We start from the raw sequence: 24,017 nt of genomic DNA, 5'->3' as shown, positions 1-24,017 counted from the left end.
TGTGCTTTGACCCTCCAGCCATCACAGCTGTGTGCTAACATGAACAGTAACTTGGAGGATACAGAAAGGGGAAAGGGAAGAAAAGCATCTTCTAAGGACAGTCTGTACTCCCATCCATTCTTTGAAACATTTTTGGGAATTTCATAGTCAAATTGTATCAGGTGCAAGAAAGGAACCATCAAACTACCCTCTCCGTCTTTCATAGATACACTCAGAAGCACACAGGGTTTACTTTTAACAGCATGTACAGTATGTGGACTGTGGGGAAAAAGCTGATATTCCCAGATGAAATAGGGCAGCAGACAGCCGAGCCAGGGCAGGAACCTGGACCCAGGTGATCAGAGTTAGGATGAGCAAATCAAGTAAATTTTGATATGTAAACAGTGTTGTGAAATTGATTCTAAAATTCTATTTGCAGGTGATTTTGCAACTGCAAAACACAAAACTGACTAAAAAGTTTTTAGGAGGTTTTAAATGTTTATTTTGACATGTTAAATAAGGAATACTGCTCCCCACACTATCAGTGTTCTTTTCTGCATTTGTGTAATGCATGTAATCTTTAACTCTGTTTAAGACCCACGTTCACATCATCGCAGAAGAGCATGCGCATTTTTTTAAAAAGTGTGACATGCCACATATTTTCCAAATTAATATTCTTTCCCAAGAAGTTAAGTCTCGCTACATAGGGAGACAACCATCATCTGATTACGTAGCATCTGTCGTTTCTTGTTTCCCGATTCACACAGTTGAAGATATGCACTCTCCAAGTGCTATCGAGCAGAGGAAAGAGCAGTACAGAGAGGTCAGTTTAGTGCTATATGCAATCATCAAATTCAAATGCTAACAGTTCACACACACACAAGGACTGTCCTTCCTACATTTACGACGTGTGTACCTGTTGCATATAGCGCTGAACTAATCTCTCTGTACTATTCTTTCCTCTGCATGTCCTGGAATACAAAAGAAACAAAATACAGCAACATGGAGACTGGCAAGATCGAGGAAAAAATAAAAAAACACACGGTCACTGATTACAACTGCAAGATGTCATGCGAATGAATATGAATAATGTTGCATCAGTGCCACAATGTTTTCCGAAATGTACTATACAGGTCATAAAATGAATAATTCCAAATATGGAAGCTGTTGTCTTTTCCTTGAACCCTTTGTGAAAGTGTTTATTTGATCTTTGGACCTCAGGCTTTATACATTATATAGTTTATGCCAACATTTTGTCATTTACTACTAAAATATGAAAAACGTTTCTGTTTTAACAATGTGTTTACATAGATAACTGTAAAAACAGAACACACATGAAATGCACGTCTTCCAAATAACGATCTATTATTTCCACTCTAAAACTCCAGCACTTCACTCCCACATAATCAATCAAGGCATGAGCTGGGAGAACTTAGTAAACATTCTGCGATGGTGAGGGGATGGAATAGCAGGCTGCTTGCTGCTTGTCTTTATTGGCACATTTACAGGACAAAAGATGTTGGCAGAGAGGTGCGAACAGATTTAAGGTGGGCCAGATCTACAAGTTTTTTCGTAGGCTCTGGTAATTCTAGTGTTAAACAAAATGGCTGCTACGATGTCACAACACCTTGAAATGGCATTATGTCACAGCAACAAAAACACAGAAGGGAAAGGTTGGTAATATCATTGGCAAGAATACTCAACAAGAAATTATAAATGTAGTAATGATTTAAAATGTTTAAACCGGAAATAAATAGAAAAGGATGCTGAAACAATAGGAGCTATGCTCAGATCTTGACTAACTAATCAGACACCTGTCCATGGCCAGACATATTCATGCAGAAGTCCACAAATTATCACACGCATATTTGGGATGTAGGAAAAAACCCAGAGGAAAGAAGAAGAGCAAAAACCCAGAATTATGAATCTGTGCGTCACTGTGCCCTTTATCTGCACTTTCTCAAATAAAACCATTAAATGTCAACAGGTAAAGTATTATTAGAATCTGAAAGGTATTATTAAAATTTGAAAAGTAAGAGGAAATGATGCTGCCCAGTTCCATGTTCAAGTTAATTGTACAAAATACAATGAAATCCTTACTTCCATGTCTGACCAAAATGCAACATGTTTAGCTCTTGCCTTCTGTTCCTCACATATGCAGCGTCATTAGCAGTTGGCACCATCACAAATCACTTTATAAACCAAATCAGATAATAATATGACATCAACTATCACACCTGAGTAAAGCATAAAGTATCATATCAGCAAATTGAGTAGTGATAGACACCAGAGAGAACTTAAAGGCGCAACTGCAAAATAACTTGATGGCAAGGACCTCCACTAATCTGACATGTCACAGTACAAACAGCAGACAAGAATGACAATGAAGGAGTGAAGGATGAACTGACGGATTCCAGGTAGAGCAGGCAAAGCCAAACTGTTTATTATATAGTGCAACTGTGACCGGGCTAGTTGAGAATCACACATGGATGGATAGACGGATGGATGAATGGATGGAGTGAACATGCGGCTCTTCTATGTGGATTTTCATGAGAAGATTGAGAAAGAAAGCTCTAGAGAGAACAGCCACAAGAGCTGCATGACAGAAATTAGGACCGGCCTTCTGACAGTTCATTGTGCTCCTTGAACGTGAACTTAGATCCACATTCCATGCAGAGTGTGATAAGAGAGCCATCTTAGTGAGTTGATTCAATGGTGAACCTCGAATAATTGGACTTCTACATGCAAGGGGACATCTTGTTCACATCAGGCTCTCTCCAATAGAACTCTGCTACATACGCTGGCTAGACAGATAATGTGGGCTGCTGGATTAAATGGCTTTATTGTCCAGTCACAGAGACTTGGAAATAATTCAATATCCCACTGGAAGACACTGCAGACAAGCCAAAGTCAGAGTCAGAGATATGGCGCACTGTGCCCAGAAATAATCAGTGATCAGTACATCTCTGTGATTTATTCTTCAAACAGTTACAGAAACATATACTGTATATGATTTTGTGTTATATTCACACAGAGATTTAGCTTGTATTTATCCACACATCGAAAGATATTTAAATTTTACTGGAAATATTAGACAGTATAGACTGAGACAAAGACCAGAGACAAATACAAAAGGTGACAGAGCCAAAGATCAAACAGCAAAAGTTTAATAGAACCAAGAACTTACCTGAATGCTTCACTGAATATCCCTCTGCTGGCAGATTAACTGTACGGTATGTAAAGCCTGGGGGTCAAATCTGATGCCCCTATCAACATTTCCTATATTCATGCTGTCCCCTTACATATTTATTCATATGTTCTGGAGGAGTATGCTTATTTGTTTTCGATTCCTAATCAGCTTTAATGCATTGTAGTTTTTGAAAATAACGTTTTCCGCATTGGTCAGATATCATCCCACACCATTTTCGAAGCCTGCTAAATCCTGAGCAGGGCTGCAGGGAGCTTGAGCCTATCCCAGCAAGCACAGGACTCAAGGCATAGCAATCCCCTGGACAAGGCGTCAGTCCATCGCATAAGTAAAACATGGCTGCTAAATAGTGTCCTGGTCTCTTGGTGCCAAATTCTGAAGTGGGCCTGCAACTCTGATATGTGCGACTTTGTAATTTATTTCACTTGGAGACCATGTGAAGAGCTCACATTCATACATTCTCACACTCGCTCAGGGTCATGGATCTCAACGCCTATCCCAGCATTGCTGAGTACAATGTGGCGGTCAGTCGTGGAAGTGGAAGGGGAATCAAAGTACTCGATAAAAAACAAAACACACAACCACAGAAACAGAGGGTGGAATATTCAGATGTAACACAGGCAGTGGTGTTGAGCTGTGGACTTTCAGTGCTAAACACTACACTAAATGCTTTTATTATGCTGTGGTTAAAATTATAAAATGAACACGAAAAAAAGTCAAGTCAAACTAATGAATAGAACACCTGAATGTTACACTTCTCTTGTCACTTCTCGCTACAGCACATTTCTGGATTGTGGACTTGGAGTTAAAACAAGGCCGGATTTAAAGCCAGCATTAAGAAAACTTTATAGCAGGAGGCTGACATGGAGGACCATCAAGTGCACCGATGGCCGAGTTTACGCAGTCCCACAGTGTGCTCAGAACACGTGAAATCGAGATTGTATCGGCCATGGCTCCTCGTACTTGATATGCACTGAGCTGGCAGCACTTCAGACAGACAGTGATGCACTTGTTTCAGTTTCAATTGGGATTTAATTATAGACAAGTTTCTGCATCTCTCAGCAAAGAGCACGTTACACATGTGCAAACAACTCTGGGCCAGACGTCTGATGAGAGTGTGCTTTTGGTCCTTCGATGATCTCATGTTCTCCTGTGCAACAAAACTGAAGCTTAACGGTGCAGTTTGCTGATTGCACTGACAAGGTAGAATGTCTCCTTTTGTTTCTTTTATTACTTGAGCCATGCAGCAGACTTTTCTCACGTCTTCCTTACTCCCCTACCCACAGACTTGTCTCGCAGTCTTGCCTTGCCCTGCTAGGTGAGACGTGTCTCCAAAAGTACTGGAAATACCTTTGTGGTTTTGCAGTACATTTTCAAAGTGAATGACAGCAGAAAGAGTGCCTTGTCTTCCCTGAATTAGTGATGTTAATTTAAAGACGTAGAAGAGCTCCCTTGCCCAAATATCACGCATAGGCAACAGATGTCTTTGTTTCTTTTTAAAGATTACCCATTGATTACCCAAAAGGTGGCAGCCTTTGTAATTGAAGCCAATAAAATTGCTTAAATGAGTGGTGTATTTCCTACCTAACAGCAGAGCCAGTCAATCCATTAGGGGACAAACAATAGGTGGCTGCCCAGAGTGGCGTCATCTGAAGGGAGCCCCCTACCCACACAGTCATCAAACTATAATGATGACGAGTGGGCTCTGTTACGCACTGGGGGCTGTTTATGAAAGTAAAAGTGCGCACATGCCGTACACCAAGAGGTGCATGCTATGCTGAAGATGTGTGTTCTCTGGACTTATCAATGTTTAATAATACCTACTACCTGCTATGGACAACGAGGGCTGATGTCCATCAACCCTGTCTAAGTCTCCAAATGAGCTTCGATTGGCACTGCCAACAAAAATAACATTCAGATGTATGGATATCTGATTGTCACATTCAGAATCAGAATCAGATCAGGATTCACTTTGTTGATGTGGCACACAAGAGAAATACAAAAAATAAAAAGATAAAAGAGGATTAAAATGTCCAGGCAGTCCAGTGTGCAGGTATACATAGAAACTGAGAAGAAGCTCAGACTTGATTTGTCAGAATACCTGCATGTGGAAAAAAACTGTTAAGGTGACGTGTTTTAGTTTTCACTGCACGAAGGCATTTGCTGGAGGTAATTCTTCAGAATATGTGATGTTCTGGGTAAGCTGGATCAGCAATGATCTTTGAGGCCCTTTTCCTTACGCTGGACTCATACAGGACTTGAACGACAGGCAAGTGACAGTCCACGATCTTTCCCCAGGTTGTGATGATGTGCTGCAGATTGGCCTTAGACTGAAGAGACACCACCAAAGCAGACAGTTACAGATGAGCTCAGGATGGACTCAATATAAGAAAACATTTTTAAATGTTTTAGGATGTGAGGCCTTTAATGACCTCTTGGGCACATCCATCAGCAGTGCGTCTGTCCGTGGTGAGAATGTCAGCCGAGTCAAGAGGTTTACACACAGTACATTCATGTCTCTGGTGACTCTTCCTATGCAGTCAGTAGACAGACTGAGATGGGTCTTGTGGTCGCTGGTAAGTGGTCTGTGGCTCTCCAAGTCCAAGGTCCAAGTCTTTAGAGTCCTGGTGCTTCCTGTCTTGCTATATGGTTGCGAGACGTGGACGCTATCCAGTGACCTGAGACAAAGACTGGACTCCTTTGGTACTGTGTCTCTTCAGAGAATCCTTGGGTACCATTGGTTTGACTTTGTGTTGAATGAGCGGTTGCTCATGGAGTCCCGAATGAGGCACATTACCTGCATTGTGAGGGAGCATCAGTTACGGCACTACAGCCATGTGGCGCGATTCCCTGAGGGTGATCCGGCTCGTAAGATCCTCATTGTTGGGGAGCCAAGTGGCTGACCAGGCCAAGGGGACACCCCCATAACATCTGGCTGCGGCAGATAGATGGTCATTTCCAGAGGGTGGTACTGGACCGTGTGTCTGCCTGGAGGGGTTGCCCACCAGGAACCCAAGCTATTTTGTCGTGTGGTGAATGTAGCAACGTGCTGTGCCAGTGCAAGTGCCCCAAACTGACCTGTCCTGATGTAATGCTATTAACACCTAAACATAAAGCAAAATGAACCGAATAAAAACAAAAAGTCAAAATGAATGCAAAAATGGTATGCAAATTAACCCTAGTACCCCGAGAGCGTCATAATACACGGATTCTTCTGAGTTTGTGTGCTGTAGGAATCTTCAGAGTTGAGATGTCTCGCCAAACCTACTTATTCTAGTTACACAATAAAGCTTGGCATTTTGGGAGAACCACGAGGTCAGTGCTGATTGGCTACTTGACCCACTGAATAAACAATTAAGGACTAGCTGAAATTTAATTTGCGAAAGTAAAAAGCTAACTAAACACATTAAGTTTGCATCACATTACTGCAAATACAGTGTGACCACAAAAACAGCATTTCTGCCTGATCGGGTAGTCATGTTTTTATTTTATATTATTGAAAGAACTGAACAGTTAACTCTACCTCACAACTTGACTAAGTTGGGTAGCATTGCTTTCTTCTAATTGTCCCACTTGGGGCTACCACTTCAAAGGGCATTAACACGGAATTTCCCACTGGGAAGTTTGCTTTTCCCATGTGCCCCACAGCATGTGAACTCGGCATTAAACCTGCGTTTATTGCTTTAAGCTGTTCCTTGCCTGTTACGTCATTCAGAGTTTGCTAAAAGCTGATACTCAGCAACTTCTCTCTGACTCTTGGAGAAGACACTGTACGCCAAAGAAAACGCAGCCTCTAACATGTCCTCACAGCTTTCATAATTACAGTTTGTGCAGACAGCCTTCGTTCAGTCACATGATGCTGAAGGGGGTCGCTAGCGTCCTGCAGTTTCTCTTAGATCTTATATTGATCAAGCAGTGTAACCTTTCTGGGCTTGGCATAAGTTTCATACAGTAAGTGTAAAAAACAAATCTGCTTCTTTTTTGCTTGTTTCTGAGAACCCATGGGTTCTAAAATTAAAGTTTATAGTTAAATAACCTAAATATAGCCAGAAAGAAAGTTAATCAGGAAACTTAATTGCAGATAAAGAAGATGTCATAAAGGTCAGAATCACATCTTTTAATGTACTTGTTTGGCTGATTTCTTTATCCAAGACAACTTCCAATATATGAGTTACAACTGCCTACATTTCTTTTGTTTCTCCAATTGGAACACAGGCAGGTGAAGTGACCAGCTGGTGGTCACACAGTGTCAGTAGTGGGATTTGCGCCTGAAGTCCAAAGTCTTAACCATTACACCACACCGTGTACAATGTGTTAAAGATAGCTAAAAGTGGCAGCTATTGTATTGGCACTCCTACCCAGAGCAAATGCCAAAATATACAGAAATGTTTGATTTATTAAATTAATAAACGTAAAGGGAGGGATGAACAAAAGGGAAATATAATGTACTAAAATTATTGTGTATCTGTGTGGTTGCCTCACCTACTGAGTAAAAAGCAGCACTCCATTTTCTTTCTTTCCACTTCTTACTCTTTCCCTCCTTTTCCATCTAAGTATCTGACTCTATGGACTTACGATGTGAGAAGGTACAGCACCTCCTAACCAACAAAGAAATCTACTTCTTTTAGTGACAGGAGCAATATGCTGACAGTGAATGATATCCCCCCCAAACCCATTGCTGACTGTTTCTTTGAATTTGCCCTCTTAAAATAAAGGATTCAAATTATAGATTTGAGATGGTTGTGTGTGTAGCTGTTTGAGGAAAAATGACTTGCAATTGTTTAAGCCTTATCTTGTTCTAGAACTGTAGGATTATTTTAACAACATGCTGCCTCTGTTTCCTCTTTAAAGTAGTACAGTATTACTGATCTTCATTCATTCATTCATTCATTCATATTCCTCTGCTTATCCAAACGCGGGGCCAACAGTCTTAGCAGTGAGGCCCATACGTTCCTTTCCCAGCCACACTTGCCAACTCATACTATGGGATCCCAAGGGGTTCCCAGGCCATCTTGGAGATATAAGCCCTCCTGGGTCTTCCTTGGGTTCTCCTCCCAGCTAGTTGTGCTCGTAAAACGTAAAACCTCAACAGGTAAGCATCTGTATAAGATACCTGAACCACCTCAGTTGGCTGCTCTTGATGCGGAGGGTCTGCGGCTCTACTCCGAGTCTTGCCTGGATGTCTGCGTTACTCACTCTATCTCTAAAGGAGAGAGTCAAGAACCCTGTGAAGGAAGCTCTTTTCGGACGTTTGTACCCTCAGTCTCATTCTTTCGGTCATCCCAAAAGTTCATTCGGTTACCCAAAGCTCATGACCATCGATGAGGGTAGGGAAGTACAGAAGATCGACTGGTAAATCAAGATTTAAATTTACAGGTCTTCATCCATCTATTCAATCAATCATCCAACCCACTATAGCCTAACTACAGGGTCACGGGGTTCTGCTGGAGCTACTCCCAGCCAACACAGGGCGCCAGGAAGAAAACAAACCCCGGACAGGGAGCCAGCCCACCGCAGATCCGTCTTCATATTGATGAATATATATTTAGTAAACAACAATAGATCAATCAATAAGTCATTATATAGGAAGCATACAGGTAGACTTGCATGGGTGGCCCACTGGCTTCAAATCTGGCCCAGCCACTGTGCTGGCGGACTGTGCACTCCTCCCCTGTGTCGAAGTGGGTCTTCTCTAATACTCCACCACCCTCCCATATCCTGAAGATGTAATTGTTAGGTTGATTGCTGACTCTAAACGGCCTCTTTGTGGGCTTCTACATGAGTGTGCCCTGCAATGGGCTGGTATCTGGTCAAGGGTTGTTTCCTGCACTTCATAGGTTGCTGGCTTCTTGCTGTCAATTTAGAGTAATAGTAGGCTCAGAAAACTGATGCATTAAAGACCATGAATTGCGCATTCTACTTATTTAAAATTTTTGTTAAACGTATTCTTGCCCAGCATTCACCTGTACCCCTGTGCTCTCTTTAAAGAGCCGATGTTAAAGCTGCCATTTTCCCTACATATTTTAAACAGTTTAATCCTGTTCTTTCTTAAGCCTCTTTTAGCTTTAGCTAAAGTAAAATCTTTCAGGCCTAGAATTCATCAGATTGCTTTTCTCTGAACTTGCTCCAGTGTGGTTATCTTTTTCTTATAATATGGAGACCAAATCCACACACATTGTGGAAGTACACTGACCGACACAGACATTAGCTCTACTCTTTCTGCAGACCACAGAGCTTAGGCACTGAATTACCCAACATCTTAGCTACTTCTTACAAACTGCCTGTCAAAAAGGACATCCCAGTCTTTATTTGAGGTAAATTCTGAGGCTGCTGGTACAGCTTGCACATCTAATATGCATTTCACTTTAAGCAAAATGCAGATGACACGCACCTTTACTTAATCCATAGCATCTGATAACCTTGACGTGCTGGGCTCTCTGATCCAATGTGTTACTTGTGTTTCTGAATCTGAAAAATCTTATTGGTTGGTAAAAATGGAAATAGTGAAGGTCTTAGAAACAAACAGGATATCCCTTATCATTAAAAAGCAAGGCAAATGTAAAGAATTTAGGTGTAATAATAGACTTCTCATCTAAACCAAATTATAGGACTGCATTCTTCTGCAAAAGTTAGACCTCTCATAACATTGCAAGATGCTGACAAATTATTTCACACTTCAGTTTTTAGTCAACTAGATTACTGTAATGTACTCCTAGCAGGATTTACCTAAGAAAGATGTCAATCAACTGTGGTTAGTTCAGAAAGCAGTGGCACAAATCTAGGAAATGAAAATCTGAGCACATCTGACCAGCTTTAGCGTCGTTACATTGGTTACTTGTGTTATTTAGACTTGATTTTAAAATACTATTAATTGTATATAAAGCCTTAAAAAAATGTCATTCTTTCCTATACGAGGCAAGACACAAAAATAACCAAATTGGAAAAAAATATAAATTTATTGATGAATTACAGCATTCTAAACATTGTCACCTTCTCTATACTCCCCCTCCTGATCTCTACACCACTCCAAACGTATCTTCCATTGATTGAAATAGTGCTGGGAGTCATCTTGCTTGAGGCTCTTCAACAGGCTTGCCGTTTCTGTCTGCACTTCATCCATTGAAGTAAAATGTGTTCCCTTCAGGTCACTTTTGATTTTCAGGGGCAAGTAAAAATCACAGGGAGCTAAATTGGGTGAATAGGGAGGATGATCGAGGACAGGAATGTCTTTGTCAGTCAAGCAGTACGATCATTTCGAACAATCCGAGTCACCGTTTTGATATTTTCATCCGTCCGAGATGAGCATGGGCAACCTGGGCGTTGAACGTCTTCCACATTTTCTTGTCCTTCCTTGAAATGTTTGTGCCACTCAAAAACTTGTGTGTAAGATAAACTGTTATCACCTCACACTGTTTTTATCATTTCATAAGTTTCTGTGGCCGTTTTGTTCACTTTTGCAAGAAATTTGATGTTGATTCGCTGTTCATTTTTTTCAGCTGACATTATAGCTGCAACTCGTGTAGTGATTGTTGTGCAAATACTGACTGGGCTATTCACAGGATATACCGAGCCGGTCGGCGGTTTGAGAGGGCGTGTAGGAGCGGATATAGTCCTATGATTCACGTTTGTCCGACCTCCAGAACGTTCACCAGGAAATCTTCAAGCCCAGTCCGGTTATTTTTGTGTCTCACCTCGTATTTTTGCCCCTACATTCTCAGTCGTAATTTTAGATCTTCTAATGGTGGTCTGCTTATTGTTACAAGACCTAAGCATAAAAGATGTGGTGTTCCAAAAATCTGGAATGCTTTCCAATAGAACACTGTAGATCATTTCAAAAAAAACTCCTAAAAAAGCACTTTTTAATTTAGGTTTTTTGTTGCTACATTTTAGTTCTGTTCTTAATAGAATGTACAGTACATGCATAGAATGATCATATTCTTCATGGATCTACAATCTTCATTAATCTCTATTATTCCCTGCCTTCTTTTCTTGCTTTTCTGAAAAACAACACCACCACCAACCGATCGAGGCAAAAACTATTTATTTCCTGCAAAGTCACACAGGGAGTGCCGCAATGGGCTTTAACAGGCCATGTTTTTTGCCCAGCCTTGGCACCCTAAGAAGACAAGAATTAAAAAAAACAAAAAAACGCTTGTAATTAAAACAAAAATTGGAAGAAATCTTGAGAAAGGCAACTCAGAGAGACCCTGTTCCAGGTAAGTCCTAATGGTGTTAAAAAAAATGTGGTAAATACAACACATAAAGCAGACCATAAGTAATCCTCTTCGCAGATCTAGATGGCCAGTCTGTCACTGTGCAGCTGCCGGTGATGTCTGAATGAAATGAAAGTGAAGACTCCAACTGCTCATGAGACCCGCTGCATCAAGTCCTCTGGGATGAAGACAATGAGGAGCAACTGAAGCACATTTATGTTAGGTTGAATGCTCAGGGAGGGCTGGGTGGCCTTGGAACCCCTGTAGATTTTGTGTGTTTTTTTTTCTCCAGCTTAAATGGAGTTTTATTTATTTTTTCTGTTCTCTGTTGACCTTATCATTGGATGCATCTTCAGAGACTTTGGACGTTATTTATTCATTATTATTCTTCCATCCATCCATTTTCCAACCCATTGAATCCGAAGACTGGGTCACGGGGGTCTGCTGGAGCCAATCCCAGCCAACACAGGGCGCAAGGCAGGAACCAATCCCGGGCAGGGTGCCAACCCACCGCAGGACACACACACCAAGCACACACACGGGACAATTTAGAATCGCCAATGCACCTGACCTGCATGTCTTTGGACTGTGGGAGGAAACCCAGGCAGACACGGGGAGAACATGCAAACTCCACGCAGGGAGGGCCTGGGAAGTGAACCGAGGTCTCCTAACTGCGAGGCAGCAGCGCTACCACTGCACTACCGTGCCGCCCATTATTATTCTTAACTAATCTAATTTGTTTTTCTTTAATTGTACCTTTTCCTTTGGACATCTTGTAAACTACTTTGAGCTCCATGCCATTTATGAAAATGTGCCATAGAAGTAAATGTAATTCATTCAAAGATAAGTAGTTTGTCACCATAAACCTGCCTGTTCAACAACAACATTTATTTATATAGCACATTTTCATACAAAAAAATGCAGCTCAAAGTGCTTAAGTGTTCAAGTCCACAGGTATAGGATTACCTGCTAATCATATTAAAATAGATTCTTAAGGTATATTCTGTAACTTTAAAAAACCTCTTTGGTAAATGTTTATCGATATTTACAGTTTCAGTTTAAGGTGCACGCCAGCCACGGTACATTCACTACAATAGCACACGATGAAAGGCGTCTTTGCAACAACACTTGCTATTGTAACCCCTTCTGCCTGCCGCATCTTGAGCCCCCGTCTCTTGGACTTTGATGATTAGCCTCTCCTTAAGCACCGTTGAGACTCATAATCATAATCTGTGTAATCATGTTAAGGAGAGTCCAACAGTCTTGCCACCATATTTATTGACATGATGTCTACACAAATTGACTAATGCACTTCTATATCACATGAATCAGAATGGGCTAGAGAGAGTCTATCATTCATCAACCCATTATCTAATCAACGTATGAGGATAACAGGACAGCAGACCCTGTCTTGGCATCACCGGGTGCAAGAGAGAACCAGAACTGGAGAGGGTGCCAGTCTCAAGGCTCATCCGCACGGTTCCAGGTTCCAGTCACCAATTAGCCAGACAGTGACATGTTTTGAAGATGGGAGTACACCAGAGAACCTCATTAATCAGTTTCACAGATTTACATCTTCTTTTATGCAATGGCTTCTAATAGTTTCTTAATAAGCACAGATACTGGCTGTTTTTAGGCAAGGCCTGTTGTTCTATTTAGCATTAAGAGGAAGTGAATAAGGAGACAGGCATAAATAAAGATAAAGAGGCACTGTTTGAAAGGACTTCAGCGTGTGGAAAATCCCCGTCACTGCCGCCAAAAACTCCTCTGCATCATAAACAGATGAAGGCTGGGAAAGGCCTACGCTCCCACATTGCAGACGTTGTTTTAAAGTGAAACAAAAACAAAGTTGGCTCACTCTTCCCAACTGGACGCCTTCCTGTCCACTGTTTTCTCTTAAGGATCTGTCATTTGTAGTTTTATGGCTCACCGTTGAGCCGATTGTGCACTGGTCACCTTGAAAACTTCATCAGGGTGCCAAGGAGGCTCTCATCTGGAATTACAAGGGGGTCCTGCCAGTTGACATCTCTCAACGTTGCTTTTATCTTTGGACACCTTTTACTTTCCCATGTGCCTGGCTTTGGAATACTTCAGATTCCTGCTCTAGTATTATACTTCATCTTGGTTGTGATTCCACATTTGACTTCTCCCGTTACCGAAGGAAAATATTTCCTATACTATCAAATCTACCTTAGTTTTCTGCGGAACAGCCTCCCACCTCAACTAATCAACCTGGAGCCGCCAGAATCGATAGGGTGTCAAGTAAATCTTCCTCTCCGGAGAGAGAGCCATCACGTGGATTAAGTCTTCTATTAATGAGTACCTTTCATTTTATTTATTACTGACACCCCCCGACTTGTTCCCTCCACCTCGCTCACAGTGCACAGGGTGTGGTTGGGTTAGCAGGGTGCTATGAAATGGCCGGGTCAGCATTTCTATAATTAAAAGGCTGAGCTCTGAAAGTTGTGAGCAGAAGGTCCAAACATATGCTCTGAGTTTATGAAGAGAACGGCCATGCGGACATGCAGGTTGTGATGTGTTGATGACATAAAATAAACACATTTCCAAACATTATATTTGTAGCCAGAATGAACTGCAAGAGAATTTGTCAGTGTGTACAAGGTACTTAACTTTGATTTGTGTGCTTCTACAAGAAGAAGCAACAGCTGGATACTTCTGGGGAGCTCCTCTGTGGTAAACTACAAGAAAAAATGTACTGGTGTGAAGTGTTTTTATTTTGTGCTGTTACAACTTTGAGAGGTTAGCAGGTATGAAAAGGTGGCATAGGACAGGCAAACGACCTAAGAAGAACCAAAGCAAAACAAAAAAATGGGGAGTGGTCTCCTCTAGACTTTCTAGTATATGGAGATATAGGGACAGATATTTGAGGAGTAAACCACAAGACAATGATTATATTTTTATATTATGTACATTAAGGAACCATCAACAACAAGTAATATATTAAACAATTATTATAAAAGTAAAGCTAAATAAATCGGACTCTGCATCTGTATGAATAAAAGGTAAAGTACCACTTCCATTTAGCAGAAATATCTCAACAGTTGATAGAAATCTACGTTTTGTACCTAACACTTGTATGCAAAATTTGGTTGACCCAAGTGAAAGCGTACTCAAGTTATCATGTTTACATACACACAGACAGACACACAGATATACAGTAATTCCAAAAATGGTATTTTTGGACTCAGGGAGGTCTAAAACTTTGAGATACATCAAAATCGCGATATGGAATTTTTGGAGGATTCCATTACATTTCCTGTACTTCATGACAGTCAGGGAGGTCTAAAATGTCGAGATTCATCAAAAGCTCAACATCAAATTTTTGGACGATTACAATACTTTCCCTATACTTTGTATACGAGAAAGTAAAGAGAAAGAAAGAGGAGTAAGGATGTATGTTGTTATAAGAACAAAGAATTTGACAAATGTGAGGAGACCATTCAGTCCATCAGACTCATTTGTTTAGCTAATAGCTAAGATGTCCCAGTATCTCATCCAGGTCCTTCTTAAAAGTTGTCACTGCTTCTGTATTAACTGCATGTCTCAGGAGTTTGCTCCAGAGTCCCACAACTCCTTGCACCAAGAAGTGCTTCCTGGCTTCGGTCCTGAATGCACACCCCCTTAATTTCCACTGGTCTCTCAAACTTTGGGCTGTGACTGTCACCGTCGCTGGGTCACAAGTGTAAATAAGAAAATGTAATTTCTGCAGCTAACTGGCTCACAATTAATCCCCTGCTGTATCTGTGTGCTATTCATACAATAATAAATGCAATAATCATATCTTCTTATTAATTTATGTGATTATTTTTATTAATTCAGGATATTATTTGTCATTAGCTCTTTGATATTATACTTCTTCTCAAATCATGCTTGTTTTACCATGGCAACCCCCCAACAACAGTTAAACTGGGTCCTGATGCCAAAAAGGTTGAGAACCACAAAGTAAGCGTCTATTCTGGGTTTTTTAACTCTTTGAAGGCTGAATATTTTTTCCAAAAAACAGTTTTAGGAAAAGCACAGAAAACAACTGTTTCACACAGAAATCAACATAAAACATCTCTTGCAGCCTGCCGTGGCCGCAGTTCATGGCCGCCAGTTCACCAGGAATGGGTGGTAGGCTGGCTGCCAGGCTGTCTTGCATGGCAGTTGCAGTGCATCGCAGTCTGGTTTGTACCGCTTGTCATTGTAAGTGGCGGACTACCCAAGCGATTGTCACCGTAGGTGTGTCAGCAATACGAACCTTTTCAGCACTGCAATCAGCTGGGGACCGATCAGCTAATTGCTGGTACCTTACATTCATTTTCGTTCACTTGTCCAATTCAGTGATAATATGCAAAATGTCGTCCATGGAGAATTTTGCTTTACACATTCACATTGATCTCTTGTCAGATGGAGATGCCATTTTTGCCTTTGTTTGCTCCTTGCTACTCACACGAGCACAGGAAGTCATTGAAACCAATGAAGCTAACATGTCCTTCTAGCAGAGTCCAACTAAAACATAACGGTGGGGTTTGTCACCATTTACAGTTGATTACCACTGTCAACCCCACCTTTTGACAGTAGTCGACATCTGCCCTAAATGAGTTAAGCTGAGGAACCTATTGTCAACATTGTTTTTTCTATTTAAGATGTTTCCTAGAAACTGAAATTTAGTTTGTGTTATCCCACGATGCTATTTTGTTTACTATGGGTGCCGTCATTTTCTAATGATTGCCTGCTGGTATGACAATCACTCTCAGAATTCCTGAGAATGTGTGACCACTGGTGTGACCGAATAAACAGGTTGGTGTGTGCTCTCTGGTTGTCTGAGATTAGGATTCTTTGAGCGATTACTTACAAATCTTGTAAAACGTATGGCTTTTGATTTACACCTTTCATTTAAGAACGTTGATTTTTGTTTTGTGCATTGGGCACTACTAACTGACTGTTTGATCCTCTAATAATAATAACAATATTAAATTTGATTTATATATTTATCCTCTCTCTCTCTCTCTCTCTCTCTCTCTCTCTCTCTCTCTCTCTCTCTCTCTCTCTCTCTCTCTCTCTCTCTCTCTCTCTCTCTCTCTCTCTCTCTCTATATATATATATATATATATATATATATATATATATATATATATATCCATCCATCCATTATCCAACCGCTGAATCCGAACGCAGGGTCACAGGGGTCTGCTGGAGCCAATCCCAGCCAACACAGGGCACAAGGCAGGGAACAATCCTGGGCAGGGTGCCAACCCACCACAGTATATATATATATATATATATATATATATATATATATATATATATATATATATATATATATATATATATATATATATATATATATATAGAAAATCCTAAACCTAAAAGTGCAACGATTTTATGTCACGTTTTTTGTCACACTTTAAATCAGCTTATTTTAAAACCTATATATATATATATATATATATATATATATATATATATATATATATATATATATTCGGTTTCATTCTTTTCAGAATTTATCGAACTTTAATGTGATGTTGTTAGATTTTCAGATTGTTATTTTGTTTTTAAATTACTAAATACTATATCAAGAAAGTCATGCATTAAGCATAGTGGACCTCAGTTTAACGGAAATACTACAATCGGTAAGAGAGTAAATATTTTATTCTCATTTCATGATTTTTACTCTGTTACATAATTAATTTTTCTTTTATATATTTATAGAATTTCGTGATTTTGACTCCAATAAGTAACCATTTTTCTTTTGTACATTGACAGATTTTACTAATCTTCTGGCCGCAACTGGGGGTTGGGCGCCAAAGGCGCCAGGGGGGCTTTCCCCTAATTTATATATACTGTGAGGCAGCACAGCTGTTAAGTTTTTTATCCAAATGGACTTACGACTGTTTAAAGCAGTAGAGATAAAGAGTTGTGTCTTTAGGTTAAGCCCACAGAGTAGACATTATGTAGCCACATGTCTGGAACACGTTGATCACAAGAGCCTAATGCTAAAGCCAAAACACAATTCAGAATTTCTAACCAAATTGATATTATGCTGTATTTGTAATATTCTTGAGTTGCTCTGCCTTATTTCTTTTTGTTGATCTAAAGTGTGGATATGAGTTTGTGCAGAACACCATCTTTAATAGTGGTGGTGAGCTAACGTCATGCATTCCATGACCAATAAGCCCAAAAACATGGCAAAGGCCATTGTTGCCATCAATGCCATGGCATCACCCATGAAAATAATGCACAATTGTGACATCTGCCAAGAAAAAAACGTTAACAATATGGGGCTTCAATGACATCACAAAACTAAGAAAAATGTATATCAACCAAAATAACAACAGCAGAAGTTTGAAATATGAGGCAAAATGAATCAGAATATTTTCAGAGCAGTTTTCCATGAATAATAACAGGAAAAACAATGACAACTGAAAAATAAAACAAACCAGAACAATAACTAATGAGACCCTGACACTGAACCTTTTAAACCAAAGTAACGTTATGTGACCTTTAGACGTTGGGCACGTCAGACTTGCTGACCACATTTGCGGATCTCCTCACCAGGCCTTGTCAATTTACACAACTGAAATCGCTGGCTGCATCCCATTTACCAATTACATGCCGACTTTCCGCCCATTTTTGTGACAATCAGTAGCGGGCTGCCTGACGGAGTTGGTGCTGTACAAAGGACTAATGCAAGTTCAGATGCAATCTCTGCCCCTTTCACTTTTCTTCATTTTGTTATGGTACATAAAACACAAAACATCAGATGCAAAGTTTTTAACACCCCCATTCCTCATCACTACATTGGATGGATGCATTGTACTTCCAGATGAACATTCAATGGTTGTCAGCTCTCATAGGCACACAGAGCCTAGCTAGGGTAGGTGGAATGAGTCACTAGCTCCGTCACATTGCATGATCAGCCTTCCTGGTTGAGCGTCACCGACTGCCTCCTACATGAAGACGACACCAAATGAACATCGATGGAAAAGTCACCTAATGTGACAAGGCCTTTAGGGTAAGCAAAGGCTCAGGGTTATAAGGGCACCAGGAGCCACTAGAGGGAGTTATATTCTTGTCTTCCTGTAGGAGAAAAAGTTCAGCCCTGTTGAATGAGAAGGACTTTGAGTTTCCAGCTGAAGGTGAGCTCTTGTGACACATCATTGGGGGAGGAAGAGGGGCCAGCATCATTAAAGAGAGAGAAAGGGGGAGAAAGAGGGGCCAGCATCATTAAAGAGAGAGAAAGAAAAATCAAAGAGGAGATGAGGGACCGTTTCTGGTAGTACTGGCTTAAGAAGCAGGCACGTGGGTGAGCCATATTAATAGCTGGGAGAGCTTGAATACCCATTAAGAGTTTTGTGAACAGTCCCAGCAGTAGAAGAAACAATTGTTTCTTAACATTCTGAGGCTCTTGCGTTTTCTCACCTGCTCGCTCTCTCTCTCTTACTTGCCTGTTCCATTTCTTTGAATTTTATTCTTTATCTCCGTTCACCAAAGCAGGTATGTTATGCAGGGTTTCACACCAAAGGCTCATCTTAACGTGCAGCTCAGTTTTCTCACAGTCTTCTTATCTTGGACCCTAGCCAATGCGTATGAAAGTGTAATAAAAACACGAGTGCAGTATAATCTGCAAAGTTTGTGCTTGTATTTTTGGACAAGGCTCTAGCCTGAAGTACTACACTCAGTCATTGTTTAATGTTGGTTTCTACCACCTCAGAATAAAAGGCCTGAACACTTAGAATGAAATATTCATGTGATCCTTGCTGATGGGACATTCCCAATACAGGTCAGCGATATCACATGAAATGATCTAGTTACAAAGTAAAAATTTGAAGCCTTTAATTAAACATAAAAACATTGCATTCTAAATGAAGCAGACTCTTATTGAGACAGCACAGTGATAATTATAATAATAAAATGAAATCAACCCAATCAGTATCCACTTTCATAAGAGGACAAGTGTCTGTGTGCCTGTCTAGTTGCTATGTCTCTGTTATATGCCATTTGGTACGGGATTTGTAAAAGCAGTGCTAATGTTTTGTTGTTCATTACTGCAAATTTTTGTTTGCCTGCTGGAATGACAAAAGCAACGCCTTCTTTAACGACCTGCATTAAAAAATACTTTCCAATAGATGGTCAAACATTAACGCCGAAATCTACGTCGATTATTTAGATTTCAAACCGTCTTAGACAGGTAGCGCAGCTAGCATGTCTAATAAGACATATACCAATTGGCAAATATATCCGTCTCACCAATTCAGTACCTATAGTGCCTCCTGAGAAGCCCGAAATGTTCAAGGCATGGATTCTAACCTTCCTTGGTTTTGGCCCCTTCAAGAGCACCGCACAATTCTTCCTGATTTTTCTGCCACACGTTCATAATGTGAACCTCCTGTTCCATCTTGTCTCAAAAGTGTCCTCTTGGTTTGAAATGTGGGGAATGTGCAGGACAGTGGAGTAGACTGAAAACATGTTCATGGAACCAGTTTGAGACAGAATGATCTACTAGTCTGCTGAAATTATACATTGGAAAAAAAAGGTGGACTGGGGCCAGAACAACAAGTTGATGCACTGTGCTATTCAAAGGATGCTTATCTGATTTTAATAGATTACTGGGCACCAGGAAAACGCTCCTTACACCATCTGACCACCAACACTATCCTGCGCCTTCGACAATACACACTTTTTGAAATCAGGTTTGTCAGACAATCTTTGTCTACTGGCATCAGCATGTGGAATAAAATGTTCTACTGGCATCAGCATGTGGAATAAAATGTCTTTTTCGTTGTATTAGTTGCCCATATAGGATTAGTATTACTTCAGAATTCCTCTAAAACAGCCTTTACTCTGTTGTTTTCTACTTGCCGCACGTAGTTGACCTGACTGTGCAGTTACTTAGCTGAGAACTGGCCACTGAGCTGGATGGCAGTAATCAGATGGCATTGCACGCAATCTTGTGCCGTCCAAAGATGTGTTGCTTGTGCTTTTGGCACACTCTCTTGGCATAGGCAGTCTAGGCAAACGTCTAGGACATCCGCTAGTGTTCAGGACGCATTACCGTATCCTCATGTAGAGATTCCTACCTTTATTTTGTTATAAAAAATGGACTGGACTGGAACACAAAGAAAAAGGTTTATGGTGTGCACCTCAGCAGCGCCTGCACTGTCTGCACTGTGCTCAGCACAATCTATTGCCCAGAAATGGCCCTAGGTGATGCGACATTTCATTTAAACAATACCGACCTACGAATGCTCAGACTCACAGTGAAGGCCCAATTATATTGTTTGATATTATTTTCGCCTACTAGCAATGTTTGGTCTTAACGTCTGACGACCTACACAGTCCAACAAAAACACGAACAACAACAACAATGATGATGATGATGTCAATAATAATAACCCTCAAACTGTCGCACAGAAAAGATGGTGAAATAAAACTAAACGATCAAGATGGCAACAGGACTGTAGGTCTTGAATGACTTGCTAAAAGCTGATTTGACCCAAACTAAGATCGTCTCCCATATTGACGTACTTTAAAAATATCGTCCTCTGTTACTCACCACATTTGTTAGATTTGCTCTGGGCATGCTAAAGCAGTTATACATTTTTTTGGGCTAGATAGATTGCATTATTTGCATACACAAGCATATGGAAAATAAGAATTGTGGGTAAAGATTCCTATTTAAAGATACTCATTATATTCTCAATTTCACTGAATGCTGTCATTATGCTGTTTTCAGTTTTCTTTATTAATTTAAATGACATGTATATGTTATGGTAATGTCTTAGTTAAAAAAAGAAAGTATATTTATAGAATAATACCATCATCAAAAAGCACACATTTAGCTGGTGGTTTAAATAGATAACTATAGCACCCTCACTATAGTTTTAGCAAGTGTTTGTTTCTGGTTTCTTTAGTGAAACATTAAAAAGCAATAAATTTACACTGCTAAATACAGCCTGTTTCCGGTTTAAATTTCTGAAATGGCAAAGAGCGTTTTTTTTGGACTTTGCTATAACTCGACATTCTCAGATCGTGAATTTGAGGTCCTAAATACTTTGCTGTCCCCAGGCCTGCCTCCATTTACAACTTCGCCTAGGGCAGCAAAAATCCAAGAATCATCCATCCATCATCCTAACTACGGTCACAGGGGTCTGCTGGAGCCAATCCCAGCCAACACAGGGCACGAAACAGGGAACAAATCCCAGGCAGGGTGCACACACACACACACACACACCAAGCACAAACTAGGGACAATTTAGGATCGCCAATGCGCCTAACCTGCATGTCTTTGGAAGGAAACCGGAGTACCCGGAGGAAACCCACGCAGACACAGGGAGAATATGTAAACTCCATGCAGGGAGGAAGCGAGAAGTGAACCCGGGTCTCCTAACTGCGAGGTAGCAGCGATTACCCACTGTGCCACCGTGCCGTCCCATCCAAGAATCAGCTCTGTTTAAATTCTTATACTAATGAACAATCATTTGATTTCAAATGACGCAAATGACTTGTTGTCAGCAATGAAGTATGCTGTTTCAGTGGTGCCACAAATTCAATGCAGTTTATTTTTTTACAGCGCTGTTCACAGAGTAAAGGCGCAGATCGCTGTGGGAAGTTCATGGATAAAGTACGGATTTTACAAATGACTAAATCCAGAATGAAAACACACAGAAAACAAAGTAGAAACTGATTAACATACATGGAAACAACACTATCAGCCCACTGATTAATTCTTGTACTCTGGCCAGTTGACAAACTGTGCATCTCCTCAATTTGCACTTACACACTGATGTCCGGGTAATGTGGACACTTTGAAACACTTTTGGAATGAACATATGGAGCAGTGATTCGTGTGGAGTAGCGCCCGCCCCACCCAGTGGTCCTAGTGCAGCCCAGAAAGGCTCCTGCTCCCACTGATCCCGAGCTGGATAGGTTGGCTATAAAATGGATGCAACGCACAACTGAAGACATTTTCATTACAATCAGAGGGTCAATGCGACTATTTATTGCAGCCATGTATGGCGCTAGTTTAATACCCTCAAACCAAGCATGAATTGGGTATTTTTTTTATTTCTAAACCAAGTCCATAAATAGATAAAGATGCTAAAAATGAAGTTGTTTTTTTTTCTCCCTCTTTCTGCGTTCGCTCAGATGTACCACAGGTCGAGAACCACTGGTCTAAAGACCACATTTAAGATCTCAGCGTTCTTCTGTTTACAGGGTTGTCAGTTACAGCTTAAAGTTTGTGAAGGAAAAATGGACAAACATGACTGAAATATACAAAATGTAAAACCGTAACCTCAAATATATGGACTAAACAAGGACTCTGGTTAACCAAAAGGTCCATTTACACGCTTATTGATCTTTATCCAGTTGGCTTTCGGCAAAGACCTGCAGAAATGAGCTCACCGACCAACTCAATACAAGCTCGGGCAGTGAAGTTTACATAAAGTAGTCGCTAATTTATTAGCAAGGGCATACTAACTAAAGAGAACAGAACTGCGACATGTGCAGAACATTATACCCAAGTCTTGTATTAGTAAAAGACACAAACCCCTAGTAGTCAAACCGAAAAAAGGAGAGCTGGGCCAGACGCCTGGGTCGAAACTCACAATAATACAACTCTTCAAGATGGCATGTCTGTCTTAAGAATATCTCATTAGATGAAAACACTGACATTTTCAAATTTTCACATTTGTATGTTTGCTGAATTTGAATCTGCTTGCACCTGAAAAGTATTTCATTTCATGGCTGTCTAGTCTTTTGATGCTCCATTTTATTCACAAATATTACAAAAAACACATATGCAACTTGGTCAATTCTTGGGTTAACAATCTAAGAAATTTGCTGGACTCACTCATTCACATCTACGGTACCAGGCCAACCTGGCAATTTGCAGGGCTGATGCCATTTAGACATGAAAGTGTTATCACAGGAAAGGAGGCAGGGTTTCTGAGAGGTCTGGAACTAGCCAGCGTGTGTGCGTTTATATTTCTAAAGCAAGGCGTATGAAGGAACAGCAATGTTTAAGTGCTTTGCTTGTTTTATTTATTTAAAATGTTATTTTGCACAATACACATAACACTATGCAAAGTACTTAGAAAACAGAGTAGCCTAATGCAAAGATGCAAGACTGTAAAGATAAATGAAACACTTCATGGCTAGAAACGATAAACAGATTTTTTTGAACCTCTGATGTAGAAACACCATTGATAGACTCTCATGCTGTCCTGAAATCATATTTTAGAAAAAAAAAGACTATTCTTACTTGTAGCCATTCTTTTTAGTACAAACAGCTACAGATTCGTATCAATCAATCATTACTGTTTTATTGTGGAATCAGACCACAATCCATCCCAGTCCAGTCATCTGCACTGTGCTAACTGCCAGTGGCGAGCTGTGAATGCAAAAAAGTCTACACTGCAAAGGTCCTCAGGAGCAGACCCTTTAGGGCAAGAGCCATACGAGGACTCCGGGACTGAGACCCTGTGAGCACTGCAAGTGGGGCACATCCTGCCACTCAGCACTGCCACTGCACACGATGAAACAGTCATCGTCACTCACAGTCACGACAGTATGAGGTGGTACTTTATATGGCAATATCAGAGTGGTCT

General features: G+C 40.6%; 1 protein-coding gene across 2 annotated transcripts in view; it reads right to left on the bottom strand.

Moving 5' to 3' along the window:
• afap1l2 (actin filament associated protein 1-like 2) overlaps positions 1-24,017 on the bottom strand; it is a 246,254-nt gene that overhangs the window by 72,049 nt on the left and 150,188 nt on the right. The window lies entirely within an intron of this gene.

The sequence above is a fragment of the Polypterus senegalus genome, chromosome 1 (genome assembly GCF_016835505.1).
Source record: "Polypterus senegalus isolate Bchr_013 chromosome 1, ASM1683550v1, whole genome shotgun sequence".
NCBI classification, from domain to species: Eukaryota; Metazoa; Chordata; class Cladistia; order Polypteriformes; family Polypteridae; genus Polypterus; species Polypterus senegalus.
Note: the sequence above shows the minus strand (reverse complement) of the source record. Positions and strands in the feature narration are given on the sequence as shown.